Source organism: Scyliorhinus torazame, chromosome 10 (assembly GCF_047496885.1).
Source record: "Scyliorhinus torazame isolate Kashiwa2021f chromosome 10, sScyTor2.1, whole genome shotgun sequence".
NCBI lineage: Eukaryota > Metazoa > Chordata > Chondrichthyes > Carcharhiniformes > Scyliorhinidae > Scyliorhinus > Scyliorhinus torazame.
In genome coordinates, this window is record NC_092716.1 from 104,537,987 (window position 1) to 104,565,396 (window position 27,410).

General features: G+C 48.0%; 1 protein-coding gene across 4 annotated transcripts in view; it reads right to left on the reverse strand.

Annotated features, from left to right (window-relative positions):
* kiaa0895l overlaps nt 1-27,410 on the reverse strand; it is a 192,000-nt gene that overhangs the window by 78,991 nt on the left and 85,599 nt on the right. For 2 of the 4 annotated variants that reach the window (XM_072518556.1, XM_072518555.1), the window contains exon 1: nt 11,462-11,921. The exons of 1 other annotated variant lie outside the window; for it this stretch is intronic. The gene's annotated coding sequence lies outside the window, so the exon portion shown is untranslated. Of the gene's footprint in view, nt 1-11,461; nt 11,922-27,410 lie in introns of those variants that run through there. One more of the 4 variants, XM_072518557.1, reaches the window with a different exon arrangement.

The following is a 27,410-nucleotide window of genomic DNA, read 5'->3' on the forward strand; positions in this document are numbered from 1 at the left end:
AACCACTTTCACCTCATTAATGGAATTCAGCTCTTTGGCTCCCATTTTGACAAAGGGTGCTGTGACATCTGCAGTTGAGTAGTCCTGGCAGAACCAAACTGAGCTTGGTAAGCAGGTTTCTGCTGGGCAAGTGATACTTGATTAGCACTGCCATTAACATCTTCCTTCACTTTGCTGATGATTGAGAATAAACTAATGGAGCCATAATAGATTAGATTTGTAAACAGGAGTTATTCTTCACTTTGTCTTGTAGATGTTAATCGTACTGGAATGGCTGCCTGAATGGAATGGCTGGTTCTGGAGCACAGGTCTTCAGCCCTGATGTCATTGTGAATTATAGCCTGTACTGTATCCAATGAGCTCAGCAGTTTCTTAATACATATGGACAAAATTGAATTGACTCAAGACTGACATCTGTGATGGTAGAAATCCGAGGAGGATAAATTGGATCATCCACTTGGCACTTCCAGCTGTGGATGGCGCCGAGTATTTTAGCCTCGTCCTTTGCATTCACTTGCTGGATTCCAATATTGTTGAGGATCAAGATGCTCAAGGTGTCTCCTACCCCTGCCAGTTTTTTAAATTGCCCACCATTCTTTATGATTGAATGTGGCAGGCTGTAGACCTTTGATCTGATCCATTGGTTATGGGATTGTTCAACCTTGTCAATAGCTGCTGCTGTTTGGTAGGAATGTGGGGCGAGATTCTCCGACCTCCCGCCGGGTCGGAGAATCGCCGGGGGCTGGCGTGAATCCCGCCCCCGCGGTTGCCGAATTCTCCACCACCGGATATTCGGCGGGGGCGGGAATCGCGCCGCGCCGGTTGGCGGCCCCCCCCCCCCCGCGGTTCTCCGGCCTGTATGGGCCGAAGTCCCGCTGCTAAAATGCCTGTCCCGCCGGCGTAGATTAAACCACCTACCTTACCGACGGGACAAGGCGGCGCGGGCGGGCTCCGGGGTCCTGGGGGGGCGCGGGGTGATCTGGCCCTGGGGGATTCCCCCACGGTGGCCTGGCCCGCGATCGGGGCCCACCGATCCGCGGGCGGGCCTGTGCCGTGGGGGCACTCTTTCCCTTCCGCCTCCACCACGTTCTCCACCATGGCGAAGGCGGAAGAGACTCCCTCCACTGCGCATGCGCGGGAATGTCGTCAGCGGCCGCTGACAATCCCGCGCATGCGCCGCCTGGAGATGTCATTTTCGCGCCAACTGGCGGGGCACCAAAGGCCTTTTCCGCCAGCTGGCGGGGCGGAAATTCGTCCGGCGCGGGCCTAGCCCCTTAAGGTTGGGGCTCGGCCCCCAAAGATGTCGGCGGACATCGCACCATTTCCAGAGAATTTCACCCGTGTTCTGTTTGCATGTTGTAGATTCACCAGATTGGTGCCTCATTTTAGGTATGTCTGATGCTGCTTTTGGTATGCAATTCTTCGTGCCTTATTGAACTCGGATCGGTCATCTTCCTTATTGGTAATGGTAGAGTGGGAGATATTCCAGATATGAGGTGACAGATTGTGATTGAATACAATTCTGCTGCTGCTGATGGCCCACAGGTCCTCACGAATGCCCACTTTTGAGCTGCTCAATCTTTTCCGAATCTATCCCATTTAGCCAAATTAGTAGCATTGTGGATAGCACAATTGCTTCACAGCTCCAGGGTCCCATGTTCAATTCCGGCTTGGGTCACTGTCTGTGTGGAGTCTACACATCCTCCCTGTGTGTGCGTGGGTTTCCTCCGGGTGCTCCGGTTTCCTCCCACAGTCCAAAGATGTGCAGGTTAGGTGGATTGGCCATGATAAATTGCCCTTAGTGTCCAAAATTGCCCTTAGTATTGGGTGGGGTTACTGGGTTATGGGGATAGGGTGGAGGTGTTGACCTTGGGTAGGGTGTTGTTTTCAAGAGCCAGTGCAGACTCTATGGGCTGAATGGCCTCCTTCTGCACTGTAAATTCTATGAAATGGTGTGATTGAGTGTCCTCAGTATGAAGAACACACTTCCTCACCACGAGGATTCTCCAATAGGTAGAGGAGGCAGTGGCGTAGTGGTATTGACACTGGACTAGTAATCCAGAGACCCAGGTTAATGTTCTGGAACCTGGGTTCAAATCCCACCAGGGAAGACGGTGGAATTTGAATTCAATAAAAAAAAAAATTGGAATTAAAAGTCTAATGGCGACCATGAAACAATCGTTAAAACCCATCTGGTTCACCCATCTGGTCATGTGACTCCAGACCCACAGCAATGTGGTTGACTCTTAAATGCCCTCAGGAATGGGCAACAAATGCTGGCCCAGCCAGCGATGCCCACATCCCCATGAATGAATAATTGGCCAGTCTGACCAGCTCTGTCAGTTGTGATGCTACCAACCACCACTCAGATTACATTCTGTGCTGCTGCCACCCTCGGTCCATCTTCCAAGTGATGTACCACATGGAGGAATATGGATTAATTAGCTGAGAGTTGTAGATGGTTTTCAGCAGGGGGTTCATCGCCCTTATGTGACCTGATGCCAGGAAAGTTTATGGAGTCCATGGTCAATGTTGAGGACTCCCCAGTGGATAGCACTGGAACTGCGGCACTGAGGACCCAGGATCGAATGCCGGCCCTGGGTCACTGTCCGTGTGGAATTTGCGCATTCTCCCCATGTCTGCGTGGGTTTCACCCCCACAACTCAAACATATGTTGGTTAGGTGGATTGGCCACGCTAAATTGCCCCTTAATTGGAAAAGAAAAATAATTGGTTACTCTAAAAAAAACTTTTTTTTTTTAAATTTGAGGACTTCCCGGGCCTCTCCCTCCCGACAATCTTCTGGGGGCCTGGCCGGGCCCTAAGGCAGACCGTGGAACAAACCATTACAAGGGGACATAAATTTAAGGTGAATGGTGGAAGATATAGGGGGGGATGTCAGAGGTAGGTTCTTTACCCAGAGAGTAGTGGGGGCATGGAATGCACTGCCTGTGGTAGTAGTTGAGTCGGAAACATTAGGGACCTTCAAGCAGCTATTGGATAGGTACATGGATTACGGTAAAATGATATAGTGTAAATTCATTTGTTCTTAAGGGCAGCACGGTAGCATTGTGGATAGCACAATTGCTTCACAGCTCCATGTTCGATTCCGGCTTGGGTCACGGTCTGTGCGGAGTCTGCACATCCTCCCCGTGTGTGCGTGGGTTTCCTCCGGGTGTTCCGGTTTCCTCCCACAGTCCAAAGATGTGCAGGTTAGGTGGATTGGCCGTGATAAATTGCCCTTAGTGTCCAAAATTGCCCTTAGTGTTGGGTGGGGTTGCTGGGTTGTGGGGATAGGGTGGAGGTGTTGACCTTGGGTAGGGTGCTCTTTCCAAGAGCTGGTGCAGACTCGATGGGCCAGGTGTCCTCCTTCTGCACTGTAAATTCTATGATAATCTATGATTAATCTAGGACAAAGGTTCGGCACAACATTGTGGGCCGAAGGGCCTGTTCTGTGCTGTATTTTTCTATGTTCTATGTTCTATAATCCAGGCCGTTTGAGGCATAGGGAACAATGCTGATAGTTACAGCTCCATGAGAATGTTATGTCAAGCTGCGAGGCAGCTCTCCCAATTCTCGCACAAGTCTTCAGATATTAGTGAGGAGGACTTTGCAAGATCAACTTGCCGGGATGCCAGGAGGTTATTCAAACACGGGTTGAGACGATTATACTTTCGAGCAGAAATCCCTAAACGACAATCAAGATGAGAACCTGCCAGACAGCTGAAGCCATTTGAAGTGAGCAAAGTCCTTTCCTTGCCCTGGATCAGCCAATTCAACACAGAGTGAGGATTGAATCTGGCACAAACCTCTCATTGATATGACTCAGCAGTCCCATGCATTTACCCACAAAGTCATTCACTGCACATCACATGCCCGCCTACATCCTCAAACCTTCCCTCCATGCCAAACTATAATGAAACTTTTTTACAATCCATGAATTGTTAAACAGTGTGATCCACAGCTCTCAAAAGCAGCTTAAAAACTCTTGGGATCATCAAGTGATCTTGTATTTTGAATGGTATCAAGAAACCCACTGACTATTGGAAGAGAGGAGTGACTGTAGGGAAATGTGATTTTATAATGCCATTCATGACCTTAGGACACTGCAAAGACTTTGTGCCCAGTTGAAACGCTTTTGAAGTGAAGCAATTGGTAAATTTATTTAACTATTTAAATGTAATAAATATTTATCAATAATAATAATAAAATCATTAAATTAATAAAACACCTTGTTTTAGGTGCTGGTTGAAGGATAAAAAGTGTCAGGACAGGAGAGAACTTACCTGCATTTCATCAAATAACGTCATAAGAAATTTTGCACCTGCCAGAGAGGGCAGATGGGGCTATCCAAAAGATAGCGAGCTGGATTCTCTGAACCCCCAGCCTCGTGCCCCAACGCGCGCCATTCGCTGGCAGCGGGATTCCATCTTCCCACTGCATATCAATGGGGTTTCCCATTTTAACCACCCCATGCCATAGGCGGCCGTGTGCTGCTGCTGGTGGGAAATGTGAATCACAGCAACCGGAGAATTCCAGCCAACTTTGATGGTGCAAAGAAGGGCTCCCTCGGTGCTGCCCTGGACTGTCAGCTTAGGGTATGTGGAGTGGGACTTGACCACACTCTGACTCATGAGGCGAGAGTGCGGCATTGAGCTAAATGGCGGGAGTGTCCGGTTCCCCAGTCGGGTGTTTCTCGGCCGTGTTATGTTCGCTTGTGGCTGGATTTATCTTCCCACCCTTGTCAATGGGATTTCCCATTGTAACCATGGTGTGTCACCGGAAATCCTGTGCAGGGTGGTGGGGGGGTGCGCTGCCGCCGGAAAAAATTCCGGCCATAGTTTATTTTTGCAAACATATATTTTATTCGTAAAATATCTGATAGAACATGGCAAACATTTTGAAATGTCTATCACACAAAGTCCGATAATATTCAGGTTCTCTAATAATAATCTTTATTAGTGTCACAAGTAGGCTTAAATTAACACTGCAATGAAGTTACTGTGAAAATCCCCTAGTCGCCACACTCCGGCGCCTGTTTGGGTACACTGAGGGAGAATTCAGAATATCCAATTCAATTCATTCAAAGAAACATTACAGGCATTTCAGAATGGTCATTACAAATGGTGCAAAGGCATTTAAATTCTTTACATAGATCAAGTTGCACTCTAAGGTGCTTCAATACAATTGTGATGCATGTAATATCCATTGTATACATTCAATGAGAGTCATACAGCCCGTGGGGTATCTACACAGTTACCCTCCCCTCAGTTCATTGTGACTGAAAAGTCTTAGACACTGACCGTTCCCCATTGCGCTTCTGCAACAGCTGCACCAAGCTTTCGTGCATCCCTCAGCACCTAGTCCTGGGCTTTGGAATGTGCCTGTCTACAACACTTGGTCGGGGACAACATGCCTTGAAAGACCGGGGAAAACCAAGGGGCATCTTTCACCGGGTTAATGATCTCCAGCAACAGCTGATGTTTGTCTTGCTGTATGTCCCTGGGAACAGCCTGTAGAGCACAGAGCTGCTCAGGATGAACCATGACAAAAAACCCTCATCTCTCTCCAGCCTTCTTTGCAAAGACACATTTAACAAGGAGGTGGACAACGGTCTCTTCCCCACCACATTCACCTTGAGGGCAGCGCATGAATGGGATGATACTCCAAGTATGGAGGAAGGATCTGACAGGGAGGGCCTTTCTCATCACCAGCCAGTGCTTGTTTGAAAGATCTGGTGATGAGGCATTCTGCCAAATGACCTAGAAAATGAATGAAATTAAAATCGCTTATTGTCACAAGTAGGCTTCAATGAAGTTACTGTGAAAAGCCCTAGTCGCCACATTCCGGCGCCTGTTCGGGGAGGCTGGTACGGGAATTGAACCGTGCTGCTGGCCTGCCTTGGTCTGCTTTAAAAGCCAGCGATTTAGGCCAGTGAGCTAAACCAGCCCCTTGACAGTCTGATCAGGGATCCATCCAACAGGATCCACCATCTTCCTTTCCTGAAGGGCCGCGAGGGCGTAACGTGCAGATCACTGCTTGATGGACTTGTGGTCAAAGGTGTTTCTCTATATTAAATTTTCCACGAGGGACAGGTAGTTCCGCCCGGTCCATCTACTTAGGAGTGTTCTGTGGCAGTGTGGCAAGACTCATTCTTCGCAACACTGGGGACAGGTAGAACCTCAGCACATAATGATACTTTGTGTTTCAGTACCGAGGGTCTATGCACAGCTTATTGCAGCCACACAGAAATGGAACCATCAGGATTAGGGCGATGTTGGGTATGATTTTCCCCCATTATGTAGAGGTTTGTACACCACATCCCTTCGAACACCATCCATTTTTGAGCCCCAGATGAAATGGAAATGGCTCAGGTAATCACAACAGCTCAGGGGTGGGCCCCAACCTGTGCCACGAACAGCAACACCAAGAGTGCCTCGCACCTGATGACCAGGTTTTTGCCTGCCACGGGGAGAGAGTGTCGCTCCCACATACCCAGTTTTTGGTTCATTATATCTACATGCTGCTTCACGTTTCTAACACATGCCCTGGACCCTCCAAACCATATTGCCAACACCTTCAGGCCATCTGACCCAGTGAAGGGGACGATGGATTGGTCAGCCCAGTTCCCAAAGAACATGGCATCGTGCTTGCCACAATTTACCTTGGCACCCGAGGCTAGTTCAAATTGGTTGCAGATGTTGATCAGTCTGTGCATCAACAGTGGATCCGAGCAGAATACAGTGACATCGTCCATGTACAGAGAGGCTTTGACTTGAGTGCCCCCACTGTCTGGGATGACACTCCTCTTGAACCCACATCCTTCCTGATGGACTCAGCAAAGGGTTCTATACAACACACAAACAGGGTGGGAGAGAGCGTGCAACCCTGCCTGACTCCAGATTTAGTTGAAAAGCTTTCTGATTCCCACCCGTTGATTTGAAATTGCGCTACTAATGTTTGTGTAGAGCAGTTGGATCCAATTGTGGATTCCCTCCCAAAACCCTATTTTAGAGCGCTTAGCCATTATGTAAGTGTGCGATGTTCTGTCTAAGGCCTCCTCCTGGTCCAGGCTGATGAGGCAGGTATCAACACCCCTGTCCGGCACATAGGCAATTATATCCACGAGTAGTGCGAGACTGTCAAGAGATTTTCCTGACCTTGGACAGAATTTTATAGTCCACATTCAACAATGAAATGGGTCGCCAATTTCTAATTTATTCGCTTTCCCCCTTCCGCTTGTAGATGAGGGTAATGATGCCTTTCCTCATGGATTCTGACATACTCCCAGCCAGAAGCATACTCTCATGTACCTCCAGCACTGAGCTACAGTTGACACTTCTGGAGACTATGGGGGAATACTTTATGGAGGCCCCTTGAGTCTTGCCCACTGCCTGTAGAGCTGGTAAGAGGCTCTTTTGAGGAAGGCCTGCTGATTTATGGGTCGATCAGGCAATTAACAGGCCATTGAGAGCCAATGAAAGTTACGGCCAATCAGAGGCCAGCAGCTCTTTTACTCAGCAGTGCCACTGGGGAGACAGTCCACCAGAGGCCTAGGATCACGGAACAATCCAGAGGAAAGTGACAGCGGGAGAACTTTCATGGAATGGGGTTCTCAGGGAGGGGAATGTACAGGGTCAGCAGCAAGGGCAGGAGATTGGCTCTTAGCTGACCTCCCCCTTCCTAATGCCATATGCTTCGATCAAGCATTGCTGGCTTTTAAACGAAGGACTTCCATTTACCCCCCCTTCCCCTTCCCCACCCCAACGTCCCGGGGGACCACAAGCAAGTTTTGCTCATGGTGCTCCCCGCATGGTGACAGGCCCGCTGGCAGCAGGATGTGGCCCTTAAGTGGAGATTAATTATCCATTTAAGGACCTCAATTGGTGGTGGTATGGCAAGGTCATCCATGGGCCTTCCGCCAAGGACTTGAGGGTGGAGGTGGGAAGTTGGCTGTACACACACACAAAACTCTCCCCGTCCCCCACACACAAACCCCATCCCCAAACACACCCCTCACACAACCTTCCCCCCACACATACACATATTTTCTATTTAATATTTAATACAAGACCCATGGAGGCTTTAGTCAGAGTACTACCATTAGCCTTTATGTCACATATTGGGGTGGAAATATCAGTCAAAAATCTTTCTCTTGACTGCTGCTTTATCACCACTGTTAGATTATGCACATGTATAGATATTGGGAGGAGGACAGTATCTGATGCCTCTCATAATCAGTAGCCTACTGATTGTCCTTTCTTTTGGTGCTCTTTTCTGACACCACTTTATTAAGAGTCTCCAAAGCAAACATTGATCACTCCATCCAGAGTAGACATTTTGCTTTCCAAAGGAATATCCCATAGAGACAGGTCCCACCTACCAAAGTAAAGATAAGCACAGGTAACACTCAAGGGCGCCGAAGAATGTATTAGCGTTTTCCGCCGTCAGCTGAAATGCCAGCGCTTACCAGCTTTAAATAGACAAAGTAGTTCAAACTGGTACTGGGAAGATGCAAGTATTGCACTAAATTTACAGCTTCACTATTTTAATTTCTTAATATAAATAAAATAATAGGGTGCTATTTCTAAACATTAAACCCAATTAGTTAAAATAAAACACAATAAAGATGGCAGGGCAGGTGATGTGCTGTAGCATGTGGGAGTTGATGGACACCAGTGTAATCCACAGCGACCACATCTCCAAATATGTCTGCAGCTCAAGGAACTCTGACTCAGAATTGATGATCTGGAGTTCAAGCTTCAGAAACTGTGATGCATCAAGGAGGGCAAAAGCTACCTAGCCACAATGTTCCAGGACGTCGGCACTAATGACGTAGGTAGGACATAGAAAGAGGTTCTGCTGAGGGAATTTGAGCAGCTCAAGCCTAAATTAAAAAGCAGAACCACAAGAGTCTTAATCTCTGGATTACCATCTGAGCCCTGCGCAAATTGACATAGGGTAACTAAAATTAGAGTGTTGAATGCTTGATTTACAGATTAGTGTGGGAGAAATGAGTTTCAATCCACGGGGCACTGGCACCAAGACTGGGAGAAGAGGGAGGATGCCATTGGGATGGTGTTCATCTGAACTCTATGAGGACCAATGTCCTGGCAAGATGTAAAACTAGGGCTGTACAGTGGGCTTTAAACTAAATAGTGGGGGAGGAGTTCACTTGAGCGGTGATTTGGAAAGCTAAAGAGAGAGGACAAGGCAATAGGTTTTTTTCAGTTATTCGTTCCTGGGATGCATGTCTCTAGCTAAGCCAACATTTATTGCGCATAGGGTGGCACGGTAGCACAGTGGTTAGCACTGTTTCTTCACAGCGCCAGGGTCCCAGATTCAATTCCTGCTTGGGTCACTGTCTGTGCGGAGTCTGCATGTTCTCCCCGTGTCCGCGTGGGTTTCCTCCGGGTGCTCCGGTTTCCTTCCACAAGTCCCAAAGATGCACTTGTTAGGTGAATTGGACATTCTGAATTCCCCCTCCGTGTACCCGAACAGGCGCTGGACTGTGGCAACCAGGGGCTTTTCACAGTAACTTCATTGCAGTGCTAATGTAAGCCTACTTGTGACAATAGTAAAGATTATTATTATAGAACATTATATAGTACTGTAGCCCACATTGTGTAGGTAGATCCACTATGCTGTTCGGGAGGGTGTTCCAGGATTTTGACCCAACGACAGTGAAGGAATCGCAATTTAGTTCCAAGACAGGATGGTGCATGGCTTGGAAAGAAATATTCTGATGCAGTGTTCCCATGCATCTGCTGTCCTAAATGACCATAGAAACGGTAGTAGGTCATTCAGCCCATCAAGCCTGATCTGCCATTTAATAAATTTAAACACTCACTAAATCCACTTTCATAGAATCCCTACAGTGCTGAAGGAGGCCATTCGGCCCATGGAGTCCGCACCGAACCTTGGACCCCTCTACATCCGTGAGATCAAACAGCGATTAGAGAACTGTTTATCATGTCCGAACTAAAGCTCCCTCTCTCTTTCCAATTCAATTTTCTACCCCACTCCCAGTCTGCCCTTCCAATCTTGAACTATTCCCATGTCCTGAATCATACAGCTGTTTCATGCCCTCAATAGGCATCCTCCTGTCTCCTGTTAATATCGCATCTGCCGTGCAGCCACCTCCTGATCCCCCACAGCAGCATTTCTCGGTAATTAAATGCCTTCTCCTGTGTCCGCGTTGTGTTGTCTCCCCGCCCCCGCGCTTTGTTCTGCCCCTTTTTAAAATGCTGCTTCTTTGTGATATCTTCAAATCCCGCACAGGACTCGCGGGGGAGATCTGAAAACCCCTCCCTCCAGAAATGCTGAGTACTTCATTTAATCCGAAAAGACATTTAATTTCACTTTCTGTACATAAATTCAGATGTGTTGCATATTGCACCTTCAGGATACAGAGGTGTGTTCCTGTATCTTATAAACTATAGGGTTGAGATGTTGAATAATTGTGCCGCTACAAACGTAGACGACGGCACATTGTTCTTCTGAAGATCTTTTAGTTCGAAGTCCATCCACCCAAGCTGGCCACCCTGCTACCCGTACTTTGAGCATTGCTGAGATCGGATTTAGAAACCAGATGAAATAACATTGCCAAACAACTTGAGGAAATTGAATTGTTCTATTGTTTGGATGGACGGTACAATATTGGGCTGGGCTGGGAGCTAAGATTGGTTGACTCTGGGCTACAAAGGTTTTAGTTTGTGGTGCTCCTGACCATTTTCAATGACCCCCCCCCCCCCCCCCCCCCAACCCTGCAGTCTGACAACTGCTACACCTTCCAGCCACCTGAGCTGGTTCTCGGCAGTGGGTGGGTGGGTCAGTAACAGACAATAGAATAATCATAGGGTGCGGTCGGGTGGGGGGATAGTGACGGTGCCCAGTCCTGGGGGTAAAAGGAGGCAAGTTAAAAACACTTATGATTCCGAGTTAAACAAACATAAGGCTAGACTGCTTAATTTTTCTGATGATTTCAGCATTTGAACTGCTATACTTCACAGAGCAACAGCAGTGTAAAAATAACCAGAGCTCCTGTGGCAAGATTCCACACAAACAAGTGTACAAGTGCTTTGTGTTAAATGCGCCTCCCTCATAATGGGCCGCCTGCCGGCTGTTCACGGATTGTTGGACAATGTCGGTCTATATGGCGCGCAACGGGACCCGCTGCCTCCCCCAATAAACATTTCCCCCCATTTCTCTCTCTCTCTCTCACACTGGCGCTAACTCTCCTTCATTGTAATCTTGCGGTTTCCCATCTCCCTCACAATTTCCACCCCTCATATGGGCACAAGCGAGGCGAATACCCGAAATAAATGTCCAGGACAAGAACCAATATTGAACAACAACCGTGAACCCGAGGGCACAAAATGTTTTCCCCCGCCCCCGATCTGGGTTACTTTCTTCGATCAGATTTTATCCTCACAAAGCAGAAATAAAATCGTCCCACTTACATGAATCAGTCGTTGCAAGAGTGTGTGTTGTTTCCCTCAGAAATAAAGACAGCCACTCACTCGTGGTGGAGGGTGTTGTGGTTTAAAATATGTCCATCTGCAGCTTTTTATTTTCTCTCCGAGGGCTGCAGAGGACCCCACAATGCTGGGTTGGTGGAGCTGAGACAGTCTGGGAGGAGGGAGGGGGGAATGGGTATAAAGGAAAGCAGCTGATCACACACTGGCTGACAGTCCCAGTCAACGCTCGCTATTATTAACCTCAGATCAGGCGGGTCGCAGTGCACTCGATTGCCTCTTTCTCCCGAAGCAATGGGACTTTAGATGGAGAACGGGCGATACTTGGGGACTTGCTGAGGTCCTTATCTCTCCACCCCGCCCCCTCCACACTGCAGCCGGGGCTGGGTATTGCGCCTGAGGATTGAACTGGAGAGCGGCTTCCCCCCCAGCGCCAGATCCCAGGAAGCAGCAAATCTGCTGCTGACTCGGCTCATTTACTTGATCATCGAGGCTCACTTTCCACTGTAGCACCACCGGCCGGAAACTGCTGGGATCTTTCGTCAACAATATTCCCAGACAATACATAGCCCCAGCAATTTGGCACCATGAATTGGCATTCACCCGTCAGGTAACAGTTGCCCCAGAATTTGCAGGGCTGTTGTTTTTTTGCGCCTTGATCTGACCTCTGAATTTGGCCTCAACTTCAGGGTTTTCTGTGCAAGAACTGATTAAGAGGAGGATCCCAAAATTGCTGGTCTCTCCTTTCACCTGCTGGGCCTTGTTCACCTCCTCCCCTCCCCATTTAACCAAGCTACAATCAGCAATATGTGGAGAGAGGTAAACTCCTGACCACAGAGATGACCAGATCTGCCAGTGCAACTTTGTTTAAGGTCAGGGACTAACTACTGCCATTGCCTCTCAGTTGATGGCAGATTCTGAGCCATTGGCCTGGAAGTCCGCATGGCAAACAGTGGTGAATGTTGTGCAGTGGGGCCCTGAGGAAAGCCCAACCCGCACACATGCATGGTATTGACTCAGAACATTTAAACTTCTGATGGGTACAATTGCGCTATCAAGAAATATTCCAACACTGACCTTAGCAATGGAGACTTGAGCTTGATGCTCAAGTCAGTGATTAACAGAAGGAGCTGTTAATGAATGCCAAAAAAAAAACACCTTGCCCCTCTCCATCATGCTTACCATCCGCGCCCCCCCAACCCCCCTCAAACATCCCTGACAATATTCACACCTCCCACATCCTGGACACTTCTCATTCCCCCACACTCAAACCCCTTCAAAACAATGTTCACAGTCCTGCACCCAACTCACACCCAACTCCTTTTCTGACACTGTTCATCACCCCTGCATCTTTGACACTGCTCACTCTCTGCATCCCTGATAATGCTCACCGCTCCGTAACCCTCATTATGTTCACTCCTCCCACACCACCACATGATATTGCTCACTCCCGTTATACCTGACAATGTTCACCCTGACACCCTCAACAATGCCCACCACGCCCTCATTGTCCCCTCACTATAATGCCACTCCCTGCACCTACAACACTGCCTATGCCCCCTGAGAATGCTCACTGGCCCTTCACCCCTGCAAAGCTACCCCCTCCCCGCAGTGCTCAACCATCAGGACCCTGACAATGCTCACACTCCCGCACCACCAATACTGCTCACCCTTACCCCCATAACACAGACACTTCACGCCCTCCGTTCCAAGATTTCTCACCACACCAGTATACTCCCAGTACTGCTCAACTCCTTTCCCACATTCCCAACAACGTTCACCCCTTTGTATCGGCAACAATCCTCACACCCTCAAAACTGCTCACCCCCTCACACCTCAGAAATTCTCACCCCCGCTCCTGACGATGCTCACCCCTCTCCCGACAATGTTCAACCCCCCCCCCCCCACTTCACCATCCTCTCAAAAATGCTCACACCCCACCCCGCAGTCCCAACAATGCTCACCCTCCATTACTCTCGCCCCCCAACAATGTTCATTCTACTGCCCCCTCCCACTACAAACCCATAACAGCAATTAAAAGTCTTAAACATTAGAAATAGTCAAAGAAATGTTAAAACTTAAAAAAGAAGCCATGACATTACAAGGAAGCTGACCTGAAGAGAAGCTCCAGGGCAAGTAGCATCCGGAAATCCCAGCTACAAAAGCAGAAAAGGGTAAAAGCCCATGTTTAATCATGGTCAGCCACAACTACTGACTCCATTGCTGCTGCCTGGAAGATCTGGGTCATTTATATGCGTTCACACTGGTGAAAATGCTCCCTGATAATAGCTGAGCAATATCAATGATAATCTAGAACCTCCTGAACATAAAGTTCAATTATCCATCTGCCTTAATCAGTTTAAGAATCGAGAAAGAAGGAAAGCGATAGATGGAAATAGGATGAGTCAGATACAGAAAGAGTAATAAAGTAAAGACAAAGAAAGTGTGATTAAAAGTGAGACAAAAACAGAAAGGAAAAGCAAAAACAAAGTGTGAAAAAGTTAAAATTTAACATTAGAAACACCCTTACCACCTGTTGGAGAGAGACTCCATAGTTTCATTTGTTCCCTTCACAGGTCTGCAAGATGGGAGTTTCATTGCCCGGGCCAGGAATCATGTCACTAACAGGGTCCTTACAATATAAAATATCAGCTGAAATGTCTGCATTGAGATATATTCGAATTTATACTGCAAACCCAGCCATTTCTTGATACTCATGGGAAGGTTGATGGTGAGTTTACATATTTCAAGATTAATGGCACAGCAATGTAAATCGTCCAGCAACATTGTTTTTTTTACTTTGCTCTCGGGATGTGAGCATCGCTGGCTAGGCAAGCATTCATTGCCCATCCCCAGTTGCCCTTCTGCAGGTGAAGCTGAGCTGCTGTCTTGAACCATTGCAGTCTGTGTGGTGTAGGTACAGCCATAGCGCTGTTAGGGGAGGAGTTTCAGAATAGTGAAGGAACAGTGATAATGTTCCAGTCAGGATGGTATGGCTGGTAACCTGGAGGTGGTGATGTTGCCATACGCCTGCTACCCTTGCCCTAGGTAGTAGAGTTGGCAGGTGCGTACGGCGCTGTCAAAGGAGCCTTGGTGAGTTGTTGCAAGTGGATCCTGTAGATGGCACACACTGCTGCCACTGTGCATCGGTGATGAACGCAGTGAATGTTTAAGGTGGTAGATGGGATGCTGAACGAATGAGGGCTTTGTCCTGGATGGTGTCAAGTTTCTTGAGAGTTGTTAAAGCTGCACTAATCCAAGAAATTGAGTATTCAATCAGTCTCCTGACTTGTGCCCTGTACATGTTGGACAGGCTTTGGGGAATGAGGAGGTGAGTTACTCTACACAGAATTCCCAGCCTCTGACCTGCTCTTGTAGCCACAGTTTTATATGGCTGGACCTGGATCTGATCTTATCAGCAGTTTTACTTTGTTACTTAGCACATGGATGGGGTAAATTCTTGCACTGTTTGTATTTTCTTTGTTGAGGTCAGATGCAGCACTACAGTTTTTGTTAGTGAATGCTTTGTGTTCATCCAGGTTAGCAATGTCAATGCTGGGCATTTCTAATCTGAGGCAAACTGTGTTAACTACAAATGTATACTCATCAGACAGGGAAGTGATCAGTGACAGCTCAACTCCTTCTACACTAATAGCACGACGTATCTTCCACATCAGAAAGGAACTAATGTGATCCACTTCCCACAATCTTCACCTACTCACCCTGTGTGAGATGGCCCATTTAGCACCAATTAGTTCTGAATCAAGGGTCGTATTGTGTTAGTGTCAACACTCACAAAGAGTTGTGCTCTCTGATTGTTCAGAGAAACCTTAAAATCAGCACAGGCTTTCAGAAGAGTCATATGGCCTCATTAACATTAATTCTATTTTCTCTCTCCACAGATGCTGCCAGACCTGCTGCGATTGTCCAGCATTTTCTGTTTTTGTTTCAGATTCCAGCATCCATAGTATTTTGCTTTCATTTTGTTATGTCAGTCTGGGCTGGATTCAAACCCAGATTGCCCAGTATATGAGGCAGTTTTGAGGTGCAGGCCAGTACCCCCGAGGAGCTGCATGGTCCAAATTATTTTGCCCCCTTATATCTTTCATCCCATTGGTCTGAGTTGGGCCCAAATCCATGTTTCCAAGGTGAAGAGCTGATGAGGTAGCTCAGTACTACAGTTATGGGGCTGGTTTAGCACAGTGGGCTAAATAGCAGGCTTGTAATACAGAACAATGCCAGCAGTGCGGGTTCAATTCCCGTACCGGCCTCCCCGAACAGGCGCCAGAATGTGGCGACTAGCTGCTTTTCACAGTAACTTCATTGAAGCCTACTTGTGACAATAAGCAGTTAGTATCATTATTATTATTACTATCCAATCTGCCCATGCACTGTTTCGAATGGAACATCAGCCTATTTAAAGTTCTGAAGATACCATGGAATTTACAGTGCAGAAGGAGGACATTCAGCCCATCGAGTCTGCACCGGCCCTTGGAGAGAGCACCCTACTTAAGCCCCACGCCTCCACCCTATCCCCCTTTATCCCTGCAACCCCACCTAACCTTTTTGCCTCAGGGCAATTTAGAATGGCCAATCCACCTAACCTGCACATCTTTGGATTGTGGGGGGAAACTGGAGCACCCGGAGGAAACCCACGCACACACGGGGAGAATATGCAGACTCCGCACAGACAGTGACCCAAGCCGGGAATCGAACCTGGGACCCTGGAGCTGTGAAGCAACTGTGCTAACCACTATGCTAACATGAGTCAGATTGCCTCAAAACATTGGGCACGAATAGTGGGGTGTTTCTCAGAGCCTGCAGCCCCGAGAATGACCCTGCTATAAAATGAGACATTTTTTGGGGGGGAGGGTGGGGGGTACTCACTTCCTGAACTGATGAGCTCAGCTCAACTTGTCAGTACAGGAAGAGGCAAGCATTGTACCCACCTCTGGACCCCCTCTGACACCTCCCCCTCCCAAGTCCCAACTTACCAATTCCTCATAAGGTCAAAGCACCCCCATGCCTGATCCCCGTCACCTGGGAACTTTGGCTGTCAGCCTGACACTGTGGCAGTGGTCCTGCCAGTCTGGCAGTATCACCTAGGCACCCTGCCATGGTGGCATTGCCAGGGTGCCCAGGTGGTGGTGCCAGGCTGACAGTGCTTGGGTGGCATCAGGGTACCACCTTGCTCAGAACCCAGTGGCCTCCAATCACGTTTGTGTGGACTCGTGCTAAATGGCACCACACAAGGTATCCCAGGCGTGTGCATTCGATGCTGGGCCTTGGGATACTCCGGCGTAAACATATTCAAGTATAGCTAACTGTTGCAACTGTTTGCAACTAATATGCAAATCTGGATCCTGCCCGGTGAGGGGGAGATCCAGATCGCAAGATCTCATTAGATTGAAGTTGTGCAAGACATTGGTAAGACCACACATGAAATACTGTGTTCAGTTCTGGTCACCCTATTATAGGAAGGATATTGTTAAACTAGAAAGAGTGCAGAAGAGATTTACGCGGATGCTACCAGGGCTTGATGGTCTGAGTTATAAGGATAGGCTGGGACTTTTTTTCCTGGAGTGTAGGAGGCTTAGGGGTGATCTTGTAGAGGTCTATAAAATAATGAGGAGCATAGATAAGATAGTCAACATCTTTTCCCAAAGGTAGAAGAGTCTAGAACTGGAGGGCATAGGTTTAAGGTGAGAGGGGAGAGATACAAAAGAGACCCGAGAGGAAATTTCTTCACACAGAGGGTGGTGAGCATCTGGAACGAGCTGCCAGAGGCAGTGGTAGAGGGGGGTACAATTTGTTCCTTTAGAAAACAGTTAGACAATTACATGGGCAGGGTGGGTACAGAGGGCTATGGGCCAAATGCGGGCAAGTGGGACTAGCTTAGTGATAGACACGGGGCGTGTTGGACAAGCCAAAGGGCCTCTTTCCAAGCTGTAAACATCGAGACTCTATGACTAAGAGTTAACAGCCTCGTCACGTCACCATTCGGGGCCGTTTCATCGCACCCATTAAATTTGTTTCTCTCTCCACAGATGCTGCCAGACCTGCTGAGATTTTTTCCAGCACTTTGTTTTTATTTTAGATCTCCAACACCCACAGAATTTTGCTTTAACTATAATATATTGATTTCTATCTATGACTATCTGCAACAACATCTAGTGTTGCATTGAGGTTTTCAAATATTTCCTCATTCAATCAGATAACGTTCGCTGAATATTATCCACTGATTTCTCTGTCTATGTTGTATTAGTACTTTGTCACTTGTGAGTTGACGCTGGGTTTGTGTGTTCAATTCTAAGAAAACACTTCACACTGAATTAAATGGCGTGAAGTATAAGATAGCAGTATTCGTAATGTTTACAGCAGACTGCTGGGAGTTGCCAAGGGTTTTGTCCCAGTGAAGCATAACGGTCTTTCAGGGAAAACCAGACAGGTTGTCATTCAGTAATCAAAGGAAACCATAAAGACCTGTTCACAAGGTCATGGGTTCCAGTCCCACTCGAGAGATTTGAGCACATCATCTTTTCTTTCAGAGGAGATATTAGACCAATGCCTCGTCTGCCTTCTGAGGTGAACCAAAAAGTTCCTACAGCATGAGTCAAAGAGGAGCAGGAGAGTTTCCATGGTGTCTTGGCCAATAAATATCCCTCATTAAAAAAGATTAGAGTGGCACAGTGGTTAGCACTGCTGGCTCACAGCGCGAGGAAAACGGGTTCAATTCCCACCTTGGGTGACTGTCTGTGTGGGGTTTGCATGATCTCCCCGTGTTTGCGGTGGTTTCATCCAGTTCTCCAGTTGCCTCCCACAGTCCAAAGATGTGCACGTTAGGTGATTTAGCCATGATAAAATTATCCCTTTGTGTCCAGGGACATGCAGGTTAGATGGGGATAGGGCGGGGGTGTAGGGTGTTCTTTTGCAGACTTGATGGGCTGACTGGCCTCCTTCTGCACTGTAAGGGTTCTATGGTTCTATGATCACAATACCACGTGTGGCAGCTTGCTGTACACAAATTGGCTGGTATATTTCCTACATGACCATCATGATTACAGTTATAAAGTACTTCATTGGCTATAAAGCACTTTGGGATGTCCCAAGGTAGCGAAAGGTCCTGTAGAAATGCTAGTTTTCTGTTCAGGATCAGTGGAATCCCCACAGGGAACCACTGATTATGCTATTTCCACAAGTTTCCAATGATGCTATAGTGTGCAGATCAGGAAAATGCAATGAAGTTTTAATAAACAATGTTAATATTAATAGTTTTTGACATAAACAATGATTAATAGTTACCCACTGACTGTCTGATAACCAGTTACCAGCCTCTCTCTGTCTAATAACCAGGTATCCCCTCACTCTTGTGATGAATTCATACTGATCACCGAGTTAGATAAAATAAAAAACTTTCGAAGAGTTGAAACTGGTGCACCGTGTCTAACACAAGTAAAGTAAAATCAAAGTAATACAAGTAACATTCAGAATCCATAACACATATTGAAAATAATACATACATAGAACATAGAACATTACAGCGCAGTACAGGCCCTTTGCCGCATTATAGGAAGGATGTGGAAGCATTGGAAAGGGTGCAGAGGAGATTTACCAGAATGTTGCCTGGTATGGAGGGAAGATCTTATGTGGAAAGGCTGAGGGACTTGAGGCTGTTTTCTTAGAGAGAAGAAGGATAAGAGGTGACTTAATTGAGGCATACAAGATGATCAGAGGATTGGATAGGGTGGACAGTGAGAGCCCTTTTCCTCGGATGGTGATGTCTAGCATGAGGGGACATAGCTTTAAATTGAGGGGAGATAGATATAGGACAGATGTCAGAGGTAGGTTCCTTACTCAGAGAGTAGTAAGGGCGTGGAATGCTTCAGTCTTAGACCATTTAAATTGCCTCAGACTATCAAAGTAATAAGACAATCATAAATTATAAGGATCTTGATTTGACAAACAAAGATCCCTTTGAATTAAGCAAATGCAGCCGAAAGAAGGAGGCCCATAAGGGATAACAGAATAGAACCACTTTTCAAGTAACCTTCTGTTTGGCCATATATTAAAACTTTTTTTTAAAAATTTTTTTATTGAAGTATTTGCAAAATTTTTATCACAATAACAAACAAAATAATAATAACATAAACGTCAACATGGTAAACTAGACATTTCCCACCCAACCCCTTCTGTACATTCCTGAACCATATTGCACCTAACCGCCCGCCCCCCCCCCCTTCAGAATGCAGCTTCTGCCGACATTTTAATTTTCCCTGAGAAAGTCGACGAACGGCTGCCACCTCCGAGAGAACCCCAGCATTGACCCCCTCAAGGCAAACTTTATTTTCTCCAGCTTGAGAAACCCAGCCATGTCACTGACCCAAGTCTCCACACTCGGGGGTTTCGAGTCCCTCCACATTAAAAGGATCCGTCTCCGGGCTACCAGGGAGGCAAAGGCCAAAACGTCGGCCTCTTTCACTCCCTGAACTCCCGGGTCTTCTGACACTCCAAAGATCGCCATCTCTGGACTCGGCACCACCCGCGTACCTAGCACCTTGGACATTGCCTTGGCAAACCCCTGCCAGAATCCTCCAAGCTTCGGGCATGCCCAAAACATATGGACATGGTTTGCTGGGCTTCCCGCACATCTATCTTCTACCCCGAAAACCTGCTCATCCTCGCCGCCGTCATGTGTGCCCGGTGTACCACTTTAAACTGTATTAGATTGAGCCTGGCACATGATGATGAGGAATTAACCCTGCTTAGGGCGTCCACCCACAGACCCGCCTCTAACTCCCCACCTAGCTCCTCCTCCCACTTGCCCATCAGTTCCTCCACCAGGGTCTCCTCTGCCTCCAACAACTCCTGATAGATATCCAACACTTTCCCCTCCCCTACCCAGGTACCGGACACTACTCTCCTGTATCCCCCGTGGCGGCAACAGCGGGAAAGCCAACGCCTGTTTCCTCAGAAAGTCCCACACTTGCAGATATCTGAAACCATTCCCCGGCGGCAACTTGAACTTGTCCTCCAGCGTCTTCAGACTGTGATAACTCCCATCTATAAATAGATCTCCCATTCGTCAAATTCCTGCTCTCTGCCAGCTCCAGAACCCTCCATCTATCCTGCCCGGTGCGAACCTGTGGTTATTGCAAATCGGAGTCCAGACGCACCCTCCACCCTCTTATACCTCCTCCATTGCCCCCAGATCCTCAATGCCGCCACCACCACTGGGCTAGTGGAGTAACGGGCCGGCGGGAATGGCAAAGGTGCCGTTACCAGTGCTCCCAAACTGGTGCCTTTGCATGACGCCGCCTCCATCCACTCCCATGTCGCCCCCTCCCCCACCACCCACTTCCTAATCATCGCTATACTCGCCACCCAGCAGTAGTTGCAGAGGTTCGGCAGCGCCAACCCACCCTGCCCCCGACTGCGCTCTATAAACGTTTTCTTTTCACGTGGGTTTTTATTCGCCCATACAAAGCCCGAAATAATCTTGTTTACCCACTTGAAAAAGGCCTTAGGGATGAAGATGGGGAGGCACTGGAAGACAAATAAAAATCTGGGGAAGACCGTCATTTTCACGGTCTGTACCCTCTCCGCCAGCGATAGTGGGAGCATATCCCATCTTTTAAAGTCCCCTCCATTTGCTCCACCGGCCGGGTTAGGTTGAGCCTGCGTAGTGCCTCCCATTGCCGAGCCACCTGTATTCCCAGGTAACAAAGGTTCCTCTCTACCATCCTGAGCGGCAGCTCCTTCAATCTCCTCTCCTTCCCCCTTGCCTGGATCACGAACAATTCACTTTTTCCCATGTTCAATTTGTACCCCGAAAACCTGCCAAATTCCCCCAAGATCTGCATAACCCCCCCCATCCCCTCCACCGAGTCTGAGATATACAAGAGCAGATCGTCCGTTTACAGCGAAACCTGGTGCTCCAAAACCCCCCACCGAAACCAGCCCCTGCCACTTCCTTGATGCTCTCAGCACCATGGCCAATGGCTCTATAGCCAGAGCGAACAGCAACGGGGAGCGGGGGCAACCCCTGCCTCGTCCCTCGGTGTAGCTTAAAGTACCCCAGTTCGTGCACACGCTCAGCCGGTTCGTGCACACGCTCGCTTCAGGCGCCTGGTAGAGCAACCGCACCCAGTCAATAAAGCCCTCACCAAACCCAAACCTTCCCAGCGTCTCCCATAAATACTCCCACTCCACCCGATCAAAAGCCTTCTCCGTGTCCATCGCAACCTCCGCCTTCTCTCCTTCTGAGGGCATCATAATTACGTTCAAAAGCCTACCCTATCACCCCCCCGGTACACATTTTTCTATCCTAGTGGCCAAAATCTTAGCCAGCAGCTTGGCATCTACGTTCAAAAGTGAGATCGGCCTATATGACCCACATTGCTCCGGGTCCTTCTCTCGTTTAAGGATGAGCGAAATCGAGGCCTGCGACATCGTTGGGGGGAGGATTCCTCTCTCTTTAGCCTCGTTAAAGGTCCTCATCAGCAGTGGGCACAACACCTCTGAGAACTTCTTATAAAATTCTACTGGGTAACCGTTCCGGCCCCGGAGCCTTGCGCAACTGCATGCCCTCCAGTCCTTTAACAATTTCCTCTGCCTCAACCGGGGCCCCCAGCCCCTTGACCAGGTCCTCCTCCACCCTCGGAAACCTCAACTAATCAAGGAACTGCGTCATCCCTTCTACACCAGACGGGGGTTCCGACTCATATAATTTGCTATAAAATTCTTTAAAAACGCCGTTCACCCCCCCCCCCGCCACCTCCCAGATCCAAGACCATGTTACCCTCCCTATTCCTTACTCTCCCAATCTCCCTGGCCGCTTCTCTCTTCCTAAGGTGGTGCGCTAGCATCCTGCTCGCCTTTTCCCCATATTCGTAGACCGCCCCCCTTGCCCTCCACAATGTAGTCAACAACTCAAACTCTGCGTGTAGTTTCCGACGCTCCCTCAGGAGCCCCGTGTCCGGGGCCTCCACATATCTCCTATCCACTCAAAGATCTCCTCCACTAATCTCTCCCTCTCTGCTCGTTCCACCTTTTCTCTATGGGACCCAATCGAAATTAGTTCCCCTCTTACAACTGCTTTCAGAGCCTCCCAAACCACCGCTGCTGATACCTCACCCGTATCATTTGTATCCGGGTAATTCTGGATGGACTTATTCACCCGCCCGCATACCGCTTCGTCCGCTAACAACCCCACATCCAGTCTCCACAGCGGGCGCTGCCCTCTCTCCTCACTCAACCGCAAATCTACCCAATGCGGGGCATGATCAGAGACTGCAATCACCGAATATTCTGTCCCCGCCACCTTCAGAATTAATGCCCTGCTCAGAACAAAAAAATCAATATGGGAGTAAACTTTATGGACATGAGAAAAAAACGAAAACTCCTTCGTCCTCGGCGGCTCGAATCTCCTCGGGTCTCCTCCCCCCCCCCCCCCAATCTGCTCCATAAAACCCCTCAACCCCTTTGCCGCAGCAGGCCTCCTTCCAGTCCTGGATTTTGACCGGTCCAGATCAGAATCAGTGACCGTGTTAAAGTACCTCCCCATGATCAGGCCGTGCGACTCCAGGTCCGGGATCTTGCCTAACACCCGCCTCATAAATCCCACATCGGGGGCAGCATGGTGGTGCAATGGATTAGCTCTGTTGCCTCACGGCGCCGAGGTCCCAGGTTCGATCCCGGCTCTGGGTCACTGTCCGTGTGGAGTTTACACATTCTCCACGTGTTTGCGTGGGTTTCGCCCCACAACCCAAAGATGTGCAGGCTAGGTGGATTGGCCACACTAAATTGCCCCTTAATTGGAAAAAATGAATTGGCTACTCTTAAATTTATTTATTTTTAAATTTAAAAATCCCACATCATCCCAGTTCGCGCATATACGTTCACAAGCACCACCCGTACACCCTGCAAGTTCCCACTCACCATTATATATCTACCCCTCTTATCTGCCACAATTCTTCCAGCCTCAAACGCCACCCGCTTGCTGATCAATATTGCTACCCCCCCTGGTCTTTGAGTCCAGCCCAGAGTGAAACACCTGACCAACCTTTCTCAATCTCGTCTGGTCAATAACCTTTAGATGTGTCTCCTGAAGCATTGCTACGTCTGCCTTCAGTCCCTTTAAATGCACGGAAACACGAGCCCTTTTGACTGGCCCATTCAAACCTCTCACATTCCACGTAATCAGCCTGGGCGGGAGGCTGCCACCGCCCCCCCCCCCCCCCCAACCCTGCTGATGAGCCATAACCTTTTGATGGCCAGTCCACGCCCCCCGCTTCCCCGAGCTCCCCCACAAGCAGCAACCACCCCGACCTCCCTTTTGTTCCCCGATAATAGTTCCTCCCCTGTCAGCGAAGCAGCATCCCCCCCCCCCCCCCCCCCCCCCACACCAGCACCCGAAACCTGATCCCCCAGGTCAGGCACCATCTTAGCACATGCTCACCCCCCACCTCGCTTCCGAGAATCAGCTGAACCATGCTGACCCCGACAACCCCCGCCCCTGGTGCCAAACAGTCTGGCTCCCTATTCTTCGAACCCCTCTCCTGACCTGAATAAACCATTTAACAACATTGCATTCCCCAGTAAGTAAACAACCTCAAGTAAAAGAAATTAACATAAACCAATGAAGAACCAATCGCTTGAAACAAGACCCAACCTTCCACAGAATAGCACCAACTTTGGGGGCCCCTCCTTCCTCCGCAACAAATCCCTGCAAAAACAAAGCATCCTCAAACCACCACCCCAGCCCAATACTTAACCCAGAACTACATACAATCTTATTTGAACCGATACAAAAATTACACAGATTACAAACCGCCGTCACATAACCTCTTTGAGACTCAAGTGTCCTTTAAGACGCTTCCAACTTCTTTTCTTTAATAAATGACCACACATCGTCCGGTGCCTCAAAGTAAAAATGGCGATCTTCTTGCGTGACCCACAACCGTACTGGATACAGCATCCCGAATTTCACCCCCTTCTTGAAGAGGATCGCCTTCACCCGATTAAACTCAGCACGTCTTGTGGCCAGCTCTGCTCCCAGGTCCTGATAGATGCGCACCTCGCTGTTCTCCCATCTGCTGCTCCGTTCCTTCTTGGCCCCCGCAAGATTAGTTCTTTGTCCAAAAAACAATGGCAAGGCACCACCATGGCCCTCGGCGGGTCATTCGCCTCAGGCTTCCTTGCGAGGGCTCTATGTGCTCCATCCACTTCCAGGGGCCGAGAAAACGCCCCGGCCCCCAGCATACTCGCCACATATGCTCCCACATTCGGCCCCTCAATTCCTTCGGGGAGGCCAACAATCCTTAAGTTCTGCCTCCTGGACCTGTTCTCCACGTCCTCCAGCATCTCCTGCATTCTCTTGTGGCGCTCATCCAACACCTCCACCTTGTGCTCCAGCACGGTTAGATAATCCTCCTGGCTAGATAACTTCAGCTCAATTTCTTGTTTCACTTTCCCTTGTTCCGCCTGACTCAATACCATTTGATCGATCACAGCCTTGATCGGGTCCAGCGTTTCCTTTTTCAGCTCAGCGAAGCAGTCCTTAAAGAACTTCATCTGTTGCTCCTTAGACCACTGAGCCACCGCTCACTGGTCCTGACCCTCCGTCATGCTGCGCCGCGGTACCAGCTCCGACTGCTTCACTCTACCCGGGCTGAGTCTTTTCACACGGCCACTTCTAGTCCAATTAGCCATACATTGGAGGGGGAATCCTTCTTAATATTGTCCACTGCACCGATCTATCCCCTAAAGTCCGAGAAAAATCAGGAAAAAAGGTCCGTTCCGGGCGGGAGCTATCGAATGTGCGACCTACTCCTCCATGGTTGCCACCGGAAGCCATATTAAAACTTTTTGACACTCAATCCGCTATTAAAAGAAAGATCAATCATCTTCTAAGACCAATTGTCATTCAGATAAAAAAAACTGCAAACATAACCAGTTAACTTTGAAATAACTAATATAGATTGCTTACTATAGAGATAAGGAACATTAGGCTATTATAGAGAAGGGAAGGAAAACAAATTTCTGTTCCCTGCCTGTTTTGCCAAACAAATCTTTCAAGACTTTTGTGAGTATGTTTTTCTTACTCTGTTAACCGTTTTGAAGTAGAAATTCTTACAGATATCCATGTCTAAGTACATTTTTCTCTTAATAATGACAAACTGTTGGCAGACTTTTGTCGACTCTGTAACTCTGTTTTATATTTAAAAATGTTTGTAATAAAACCCCACTAAAACTATGAACTGTGGATGCGTTCCATTGAGTACGTTTAAAATTCCTAGATGCTCGTTAGGATGTCCTAAGCAGTAAGGATCCATGCTGAAAAAGTAACAATTTAGTTTGAGTGACTTTCTGGGAGAATCCCCACCAGAACGTAACTGAAAGCTGTTTAACAGTTTAAGAACTGGAAGAGTAATATCCCTCTAGTGAGAGCTGTTCTGTATAAGAAAGAATTTAACTTTCCCTCTTTCGGTGGCTTAGTCAGAAGCAGACTAATAAGATTAATCTGTTAACCAGTTACCTTCACACTGACTGTTAACTGGTTACTCCCTCGCTGTCTGTTAATCAGTTACACTCTCACAGTCTGTTAACCAGTTACCCCCCTCACTGTCAGTTAACCGGTTATCCCCTCATTGTCTGTTAACGCTTTTCCTTTGTGGCATTGCTAGAACATTTTTCATTTGAGGTGCAACATCTTAAATATAGTAAAAGCCGAGAAGGAATTTGGTGAAAGAAATAGAGGCAGTGATTAGCAGTGATAGTCATTTGAAATTCTTTCAGTATTTTTGCACCAAGGGTCAAACAGAAATGACAGACTCAAGGGGGAAAACAACACTGTTGTCCTCTGGAAAATGGCAGTGCCCAGATAGGTGACAAGAGCTGAAGAAGAAAATGCGTGATCCAACAGGCGGGCTCCAATTTTAACTCTGCAACTCAATAAAGTTTGAGTGAGTCAAAAAGACAGTACCCGACCACCCTCCCCAGCTGAAAGGTTGGGTGCAGGCCCTTCTCAGTGTGGCAGAGGAACGCCAAGCTGATTCTACCGCTGTAATTAACTGAGTGCGAGACTTCCATCCCCATCTGGGAGGAAATCTCATCTCTGAGATCTGCCCGTCAATCAAATGGGGGGAGAAAGTGGATGGGAAGTACTGTAGGTGGAGCTCCCATTGGGCACAGGGTGTCTGAACAGTAGGAATAACCTCCCCCCAGCCCGCTGTCAGGCTGTCAGGATTCACATGGGCATCATCCCCCACCACTGCTGCTGGTAAAACATCAGCAATGGCGGGAGAAGAGACTTCAGTGGCTGTTAATTAATCACTTAAGGGCTGCATTTGCTCTAAGAGCAAGCAGGCTGCTCACCACCTCCAATACCAATAGAATCTCAGTCTCTAATAGAACGACAGAGATCCAACTTAAAATATTGCATTGTCCGCATGATACATCAAATTTAAGGCACAGGCTAGACCCCGCTATATCCGCACTATGTCAAAAATGCAAACTAGTAAGAGGAGACTATCCACATTGTGCCTGGTCCTGTGTCAAAATTAAATCCCACTGGTTGGGCGTACTTGAAGAATTTGAGAAGGTTTGTGATATGACCATGGCCTTAGAGTTTGATCCTTTGTTCCTGGTTTGGGGGCTTACAGACAAAAAAATAATCCATGCCAATGAGAAAAGACTGTGCACTATCCTAACATTGGCAGCAAGGGATACTGCCTTGTTTCTGGATTAGCAATAAGCTAACTTCAGAATTGCCATCAAATTATTATGGATTGTATCCATATGGAATTTCTAACCTTTATGTTCTGATTCAAATTGGATGCATTCCAAAAGGTATGGGGCCTCTATCTCATACACTCAGGCTCTGTAGCATCTGACTTAATCCTACAAGGTTTTCCATAGGTTATGTAGTTCTGCC